Source organism: Leucopleurus acutus, assembly GCF_964270905.1.
Source record: "Leucopleurus acutus genome assembly, chromosome: 14".
NCBI classification, from domain to species: Eukaryota; Metazoa; Chordata; class Mammalia; order Artiodactyla; family Delphinidae; genus Leucopleurus; species Leucopleurus acutus.
In genome coordinates, this window is record NC_139156.1 from 83251980 (window position 1) to 83260562 (window position 8583).

The window sequence follows — 8583 nt, forward strand, 5'->3', positions numbered from 1 at the left end:
GGCTCTCGGTAGAATGGTGCTTTGTGTCATAAATGATCCAGTGCACGGAACCGAGCTGGCACCAATGACCTCCGCGTCTCTGCCAACCCGGTCACGTGTTCTGGTACTTTGTGAAGCCGGGCCCTTCGGTGCACCGTGTGACTCTGTTAGGCCACGGTGGAGAGGAGCCGGGTGGGCTCCAGATTTCAGATCAAGGCGCCTACAGCCTGTGACGCTCCTGGTAGGGTCTGAGGGATTTGGTCTAAGGAGCTTTGGGGAAAGATTTTGCACTCCCCGAGTCGGGTGCAGGCTCTTTAGATGTGACACAGCACTGTGGTCGACTTCAGATCTGGGGACAAGCCCCGTGGGGAGACAGAGGGGGAAGACACATCATTCCTGTTGCCTGAGGGAATGGGGCTGTAGGAGTGGCCCACGGGCTGTCCCCCTTCTATCTCAGGGCCCATGGAAGTCTTTGTTTCAAGAATTTTTTCCCTTAGGTTGTACTTTACTGAGGACTTACAATGTTATAGTGTGTCAAACACTGCTATCACATACGTGAATTTCCATTTGTCATCCACTGTACAGTTTGAGTCCAGGAAAGTTAGGTCACGGGAAAGTTAAGATACACAGATAGTCAGCCCACCCTTTGGGCTACACTGGCCCCGGTGAACAGGCAACCGCTTGCAAGGGGAGAAAGTCCACTCTGGAAAATAACATCTACCTCCTCTCTGAACCTGAAATCCCACTGAGGAACATCATTCCTTAAGCTTAAAGCTTTCATCTCCCTTCAACATGTAAGTAGGAGAGGAGATTCTTTTAAAGTGTCATTAGTCACTTATACTATTATAAGAATGATTTTCAGTTATTTTATAGCATCATAGAATCGCAACATTGGGAAGGATGCCGTGTCCTCCAGCCACGGCTTCAACCTCTTTGTCCAACTTCTGCTGGAACCAGAAGCGGTCAGCCTTGCATTCAAGGCTGCTTCCTGAGCCCCTCTGAGCCTCACTTTAGGTTGCTTTAAAATCTATTTTATGGGAATGAGAAAATCAAACTTGAAAAGTGGTCCAAATATTAATGGAGTTAATTAGAAAGTATGACTGTTCATTTGAATGAGTAGGGTGAACTCAGGAAGCAACCTTGGTCTTGTCTTCCACTGTAATTCATTGACTAGGCCCTGGGTGAGAAGTTGGAGAGGCCTCAGGCCTTCGCTGGTCTTCCCGAGGTAACAGACAAACCTACAGACGCTGGAAGCCAAGAAACACACTCTCGGGGCTTCCCCGGGGGGCCAGTGGTTAAGAATCTGCCTTCCAATGCAGGGGACACGGGTGCGATCCTTGGTTGGGGAATTAAGATCCCACATGCCACGGGGCAACGAAGCCCGCACACTCTAGAGCCCACAACTACTGAGCCTGCGCGCCACAACTAGAGAGAAGCCCACGAGTCTCAACGAAGCTTGCGTGCTGCAGCTAAGACCTGACACAGCTAAATAAATAAATGAATAATTTAAGAAAGAAACACACTCTTAAGTCAGTATTTAAAAATGTCTCATCCAAGGTCCGGATGGGCAACAGAGGCTGAATCCACTGACACGGTCGCCTGACCAAAGGTCTATGTGGTGGTTAAATATTTTGAATATCACCCCAGCAGCAGTCAGGGAAGAAGCTGCGACCTGCCTATATATATACATATTTCACTCAACCAAGCCGAAGCTTCTGTTATTAAAAAATTGAAAATTAATAGGTTAGCCTACATAGATGTGTTCAACCCCAGCTCCAAATGTGTCTTATTGAACTGATCGCTACTACCCTAGATAGGAACACTTGTCCCCTAAATGATGAGTGAAAACAACAATTACTCCTCAGACTAAGTAAAACACCAACATGCATTGTCATTTTGACTGATTTAACAAAGACCGGGGGCTGAGTCAGACATCGATTAATTCAACATTATTTGTCTACTTATTTTCTCTCTTATATCCTTGTCTCTGTCTCTTCTCTCATAGATCACGTACTTTTTATTACTGACTTTATTGAGGTGTAATTTATATCCTACAAAACACACCCACTGTAAGTGTACAAACAAACGCTTTTTAGTAAATGTACAGAGCTGTGCAGCCACCCCCACATCCACTTTTAGAACATTTCCAACACCCCGGAACGTTCCTTCGTGCTGTTTGCAGTTAATCCCCGTTCCCGCTTCCAGCCCCAGGCAAATGCTGATCTGCTTTTTGTCTCTACAGATTTGCCTTTTTTAGGAGCTTTATGGAAATGGAAATGGAATAAGCATACATCAGCAGTTTATTTTACAACATTTATAATAATTCCACTGTAAAGAATTTTGTTTAGCCATTCCCCCATCATGGGTTGTTTTCATTTCGGGGCTTTATAAATAATGGTGTTATGAACAGTCACACTCAAGCCTTTGCGTATACATCATGCATTTTCATTTTTCTTAGGAAGATACCTAGGACTGGAATTGTTTATTTATATTGTAAGTGTTATGTTTAACTTTTAAAGAAACTACCAAACTGTTTTGCAAATTGGCAGGACCACCAAGGGATAAAGGCCCAGCTTCTGCACATCTTCAGAAGTACTTGATACTGTCAGTCTTTTTCATGAACACCATCGTATGTGTGGTGTCTTACTGTGGCTTTAATGGGTAGGTATATGCATTTCTCTAATGACTAATGATATTGTACATCTTTTTTTTTTAAATTAATTTATTATTTTTTGGCTGTGTTGGGTCTTCGTTTCTGTGCGAGGGCTTTCTCTAGTTGCGGCAAGCGGGGGCCACTCTTCATCGCGGTGCGTGGGCCTTTCACTATCTTGGCCTCTCTTGTTGCGGAGCACAGGCTCCAGACGCGCAGACTCAGTAGTTGTGCCTCACGGGCCCAGTTGCTCCGCAGCATGTGGGATCTTCCCGGACCGGGGCACGAACCCGTGTCCCCTGCATCGGCAGGCGGACTCCCAACAGCTGTGCCACCAGGGAAGCCCAAGATGTTGTACATCTTTTCATGTGCTTATTAGCCATTTGTATATCGTCTCTGGAGAAATGTCTATTGAGATATTGTCCATTTAAAAAGTTGAGTTGTTTGTTTCCTTATTGAGTTGTAAAAATTCTTCATATATTCTGGATACAAATCATTTATCAGACATGATATGTATTCATGATTTGCAAATATTTGATTTGCAAATATTTCCTTCCAGTTTGTGGCTTTTCTTAATATAATGGTGCCTTCTGAAAAGCAAATATTTTAATTTCAATGAAGTCTAATTTACTAAAGGTTTTTTTTTTTTTAATGAATTGCACTTTCGGTGTCATATCTAAGAAATCTTTGCCTAATCCAAGGTCACAAAGACTTACTCCTATGTTTTGTTCTAGAAGACTACAGTTTTAACTCTTACATTTAAGTATGATATGTTTTGAGTTGTTTTTTTTAATATGGTGTGAGATACCAATCTAAGTTTGTTTTTGTTTTTATTTTACCTATGGTTATATGCATATCCAATCCTTCCAGCATCATTTGTTGAAAAGATCATCCCTTCCTCCATTAAGTTGACTTGGCACCCTTGTAAAAAATTCATTGGCCATAAACGTGAGAGTTCATTTCTGGATTTCTGTTCCGTTCAGTTTGTCTGCATGATTTGTCCTTAAGCCAAAACCACACTCTCCTGGTTACGGTAGCTTTGTAGTAAGTTTTGAAATTGAGTGGTTTAAGTATCTTACTTTGTTCTTTTTTATGTAGAATCTTCAGGATTTTCTGCATACAAATTCACGTCATCTGTGAATCTGTGAACAGGTTTAGTTCTTCCTTTCCAATCTGTATGTGTTTAATTGCTTTTTCTTGCCCCTATCCCACTGGGTAGAGCCTCCAGTATAAAGTTGGATAGAAGTGGCGAGCACTGATATCTTTACCTTATTCCTGACCTTTGGGAGAAAGGATTCAGTCTTTTACCATTAAGTATGATAGTTGTAGGGTTTTCATAGATGCTTTTTATAAAGTTGAGAAAGTTTCCTCTATTCTTAGTTTTTTAAGAATTTTAATTATGAATGGTCTTGGATTTTGTTGAATTTTTTTCTTTTTGCATCTTTTGAGATGATCATGAGGTTTTCGTCCTTTATTCTGTTTGAATGGTGTAGTACCTGGATTGATTTTTGAATATTAAATCAACCTTGCATTTCTAGGATAAATCCTATGTGGTCATGGTGTTTAAACATTTTTTATATGCTACTGGATTTGGTTTGCTAATATTTTGTTAAGAGTTTTTGCATCTGTTGCAATAGGGACATTGGTCTGTGGTTTTCTTTTCTTTGATGTCTTTGTCTGGCTTTGTTAGGGTAATACTAGCCTTAAAGAATGAGTTGGGAAATCGTCCCTCTTCCTCTGTATGCTAAAGGGTTGTATTAAGATTGGTATTATTTCTTCTTTAAATATTAGAATTCACCAGTGAATTCTGATGAAAAGAAAAGCCTGAGATTTTCTTCATGGGAAGATTTTTAAACTATTATTTCCATTTCTTTACTTGTTACAGATCTATTCAGGACTTTCAGTTTCCCCTTAAGTCAGTATTGGCAATTCCTTTCTTTCTAGGAATTCTTTTCATTTCATCTAAATCGTCTAATTTGTTGGCATAAAGTTGTTCATAATACTCACTTATAATCCTTTTAATTTCTGTAAGGTCAGCAGTGATGCCCCTCTTACATTCCTGCTGTTGTAAATTTGTGTCTTTATTTTTTCTTGGTCAGTTTAGCTAAAAGTATATCAATATTTTTGATCTTTTCTAAGAACCAACCTTTCATTTCCTTGATTTTCTCTATTCTTCAGTTTTCTAGTTCACTGATTTCTTCTGACCTTTCTTACTCTTTCTTTGGGTTTAATTGCCTCTCTTTCTTTCTCTCCGTCTCTCTTGTTTCTTAAGACAGAAACTTAAATTATTGTTTTTAGAGCTGTCTGCTCTTCTAAGTCCTACTTTATTTCCATCCCATTAATTTTGATATGTTTTATTCTTGTTTAGTTCAGCTCAAAATATTTCTAATTTTCATTGTGCTTTTTTTCTTTGACTCATGGGCTATTTAGAAATGTGTTGTTTAATTTCTAAACATTGAGCACTTCCCAAATTGCTTTGTTCCCAATTTCTAATCCCTTTGTGGCTCTAAATGACTTAAATCCTCTTAAATATATTGAAATTTGTTGTATGGCCTAATACATGATATAAACTGGAGAGTGTTCCATATGCTTTTGGAAACATGCGTATCTGTTATTTTTAGGTAGAGTGCTCTATACATGTCAAGCTGATGGATAGCACTGTTCCAGGCTCCTGCATCCTTGCTGGTTGTCTGTCTAGTTGCTCAAGCAACTACTGAAAGTGGGGTATTGAAATCTCTAACTATAATTGTTAAATTGTCTATCTCTTCTTTCAATTCTATCCATTTTTGCTTCATAAATTTTAAGACTTTGCTGATAGGTACTATGACAGTTTAAATTGTTGTATCTTCCTAATGTATTTACCCTTTATCAGCACGAAATATCCCTCCTTGTCTCTAGTAATATTTTTGTCTTAAAGTCCATTTTGTCTGATAGTAGTATGTCACCTCTGGCTCTCTAGTTGCTACCATTTGCATGGTATACTCTTTTCATCATTTTACTTCCAACCTATTTGTGGGGTTTGTGTGTGTGTGTGTGTGTGAAATGTGTCTCTTATAAACAGTATCCATCGAATCTTGATTTTTTTATCCAGTCTGACAATAACTGCCTTTTGATTATAGTGTTTAGTCCACTTATATTTAATATAATTATTGACATGGTTGGATTTAGGCCTGCCACTTTGTTTTCTATATCTCTTTTTAAAATCTGTTCCCCCTTCACTGTTTTTGTGCTAAACAATTTTTCAGCGTACCATTTTGATTCTTCTGTGGCCTTACTGTAGTTTTGAGTTATTTTCATAGCGGTGGCTCTACAAATTACAATATGCATGCTAACTTACACCATCTACTTCAGGTTAATACTGACTTAATTCTTGTGAAATACAGCAATATTGCTCTAATATATCTTCATTTCCTCCCCTCTCCTTTGTGCTACTATTATCATATCTCTATATATGTTATTAACCCAACAGTATAGTGTTATAATTATTACTTTATATAATATTATGTCTTTTAACAAAATTAGGAGAAAAGAGGAAAAATACATTTACACAACCTTTTTTTATATTTACCCAGATACCATTTCCAATGCTCTTAATTTCTTCCTGCAAAGTCAAGTTATCATCTGGTGTGAGGCCAACAGATCAGAAAAGATAACCTGTTATACTCACAGATCCCAAGAAGAGGAGGGTTCACCAAGCCATTCAGGGTCACATGGGGAAGCACCAGGATCAATCACAAGGCAGAACGAGTCAAGGAAATATGTGGGCAAGAGTTTTTACTGTGGTTTCCATGGGAAGGAAAAGGTGAGGCAGGGTAAGCAGGCTGAGGACTGGCTAGTTTGAATAACTGCAGCAGGGTCTAGGGCATAGGGTCTGTCCCTGGTTGTTGAGTATCTGGTAGTGGGGCGATTAGGGCAGGTGGATAGTGGCCTAGAGTGTGAAAGCCTGATAAAGGAGGTAGTTGGGGTGTAGGCTCTGGATTTAAAAAGGTGGCTCTCAACTTGGCCGCACACTGGGCTCACCAGGGGAATCTCTAAAATACTGATGCTTGGGTCCCGCCCCCAAAGACCTGGATTTAATTGGTCTGGGATGTGACCAGGCCGTTGAGGCTTTAACATCTCCCCAGATGATTCTAACTTCCAGCCAGAGTTGAGGACGGCAGGTTTAAAGGGAGAAGGAGGGGGGAGAACTCAAAGATTTTTCCTGTTGTCTCGGAGGGTGGTAAGTATGGGGCAAGCGTCAGCACTTACAACAAAATGACTTGGCCTGTTGAGAGAGAGGAAATGGGGACACAGAGCTCATTCCAGACCCCACACCTGTGGACACTTGGGCTGGAAGTGACACCTAGAACTTGAAGCAATGCAATGCTTCCTTCCACGCTTCTGGTACTCCGGGGCCTTTGACCGGCTAAGAGCTATCGAATACAAAACCCGCTCGCGCTTCCCCTGCACCATGGACACATGGCAACTCCCACACATTATTCACACTTATTGGTGGCGAAGCCTTGAGGTAAATGAGAAATGAAGATGGGTGTAGGGGTCTGTCTTGTTTTCATAAGGGACTATGTGAGTATGTATGTCTTTCTTTGGCATCCTTGGGGTGTTTTATATGTTATCAATCAGAGGAGCTACACTTATTGAATGTGTTGTATGTGCTAAAGGTGAAAGAGAATACTAGAAAAGAAAAATGTCCAGTTTCTATTCTTGGTGAAATTATAATGTACCCAGGAATCTGAGACCCACATGAGAAAATCAGTGACGAGTCAACATAATAAATTGCTAAGTTACATGATATTACTAGAAACCAAACTTCTGGTGTAAGATTAAGGCCTAGATCTCTTTCTGCAAAAGGCGCAACTGAGCACAGAGACTGACAGTTCCATCCCCTGTCTAATACACACCATCATCCAACTCTTGGTCTTGGAATAGTCAATAAAATGGTACCCACATCCAAAGTCACGACTGAATTTGGAAGTGAGCCGATGTGTGCAGTGTGAGCATGGAAACGTGTGGGGAGAAGAGCGAGCTCAGAGACGGAGGAGACACAGGCTGCCCGGCTTTTCCGCCCTTAGGTCCAAGGGAAAGCAGAGCTGGACAGAAAGCACAGGGAGAGAATGGAGAAAAAGGGAAATAAAAAATTACGGAACGATTGAAGGAAAGTGTCCTGTAGTCCCCCCTGCCGCACCTTTGGGCAGAAGAGTGTCTAACCAGCGCTCTCAGACTTTAGTGGGTTTAGGAATTACTGTGTATCCTGCTGAAATGAGAGCTGATCCACTGGGTCTGGGGTGGAGCCTGGTTCTCTGGATTTCTTTTTTTGCTTTTATTTTGTGGATTTCTTTTATTGAGATATGATTGACACGTAACATTGTGTAAGTTTAAGGTGTAAATGCATTGATTTGATCCATTGATATATTGTAAGGTGCTCACCACCGTGGCGTCAGCTAGAGCCTCTATCATATCACATCGTCATTTCTTTTTTGAGGTCAGGACAATTAAGATCTCGTCTCTTAGCAGCTTTGAAGTTTATAACACCATACTGTTGACTGTGATCACTGTGTGGTACTCTGCATTTCTCATAAGCTCCCCGAGGTGATGGCCATGCCGCTGGCCCACAGACCACACTCTGGGCAGCGGGGGAGGGCTATCCACTCCTGGGGCCCCTCATCCAAGCCTCCAGAACTGACCCGTTCTCTCCCCTCCATCATTTTTGCTGTGATCAGCCCCTGCAACAGGTAAAAGTTGTGTAGTCCTTAGGGTCTTTGAGGTGTGCGCGCATGCGCAGAAACACACACACACACTAACGCCCCGAGAATCTCGAGGCCCACAGGATGACGTCATGAACAAGAAGAAGTGAACTTCGGAAGGCAGAGGGCAGGAGGCCGCGGAGCCCATGTGGCAGAAGGAGGACGGGACAAGGGGGCAGGGTTTGCTCGCTCACTCTTCCAGGGGATTAATCT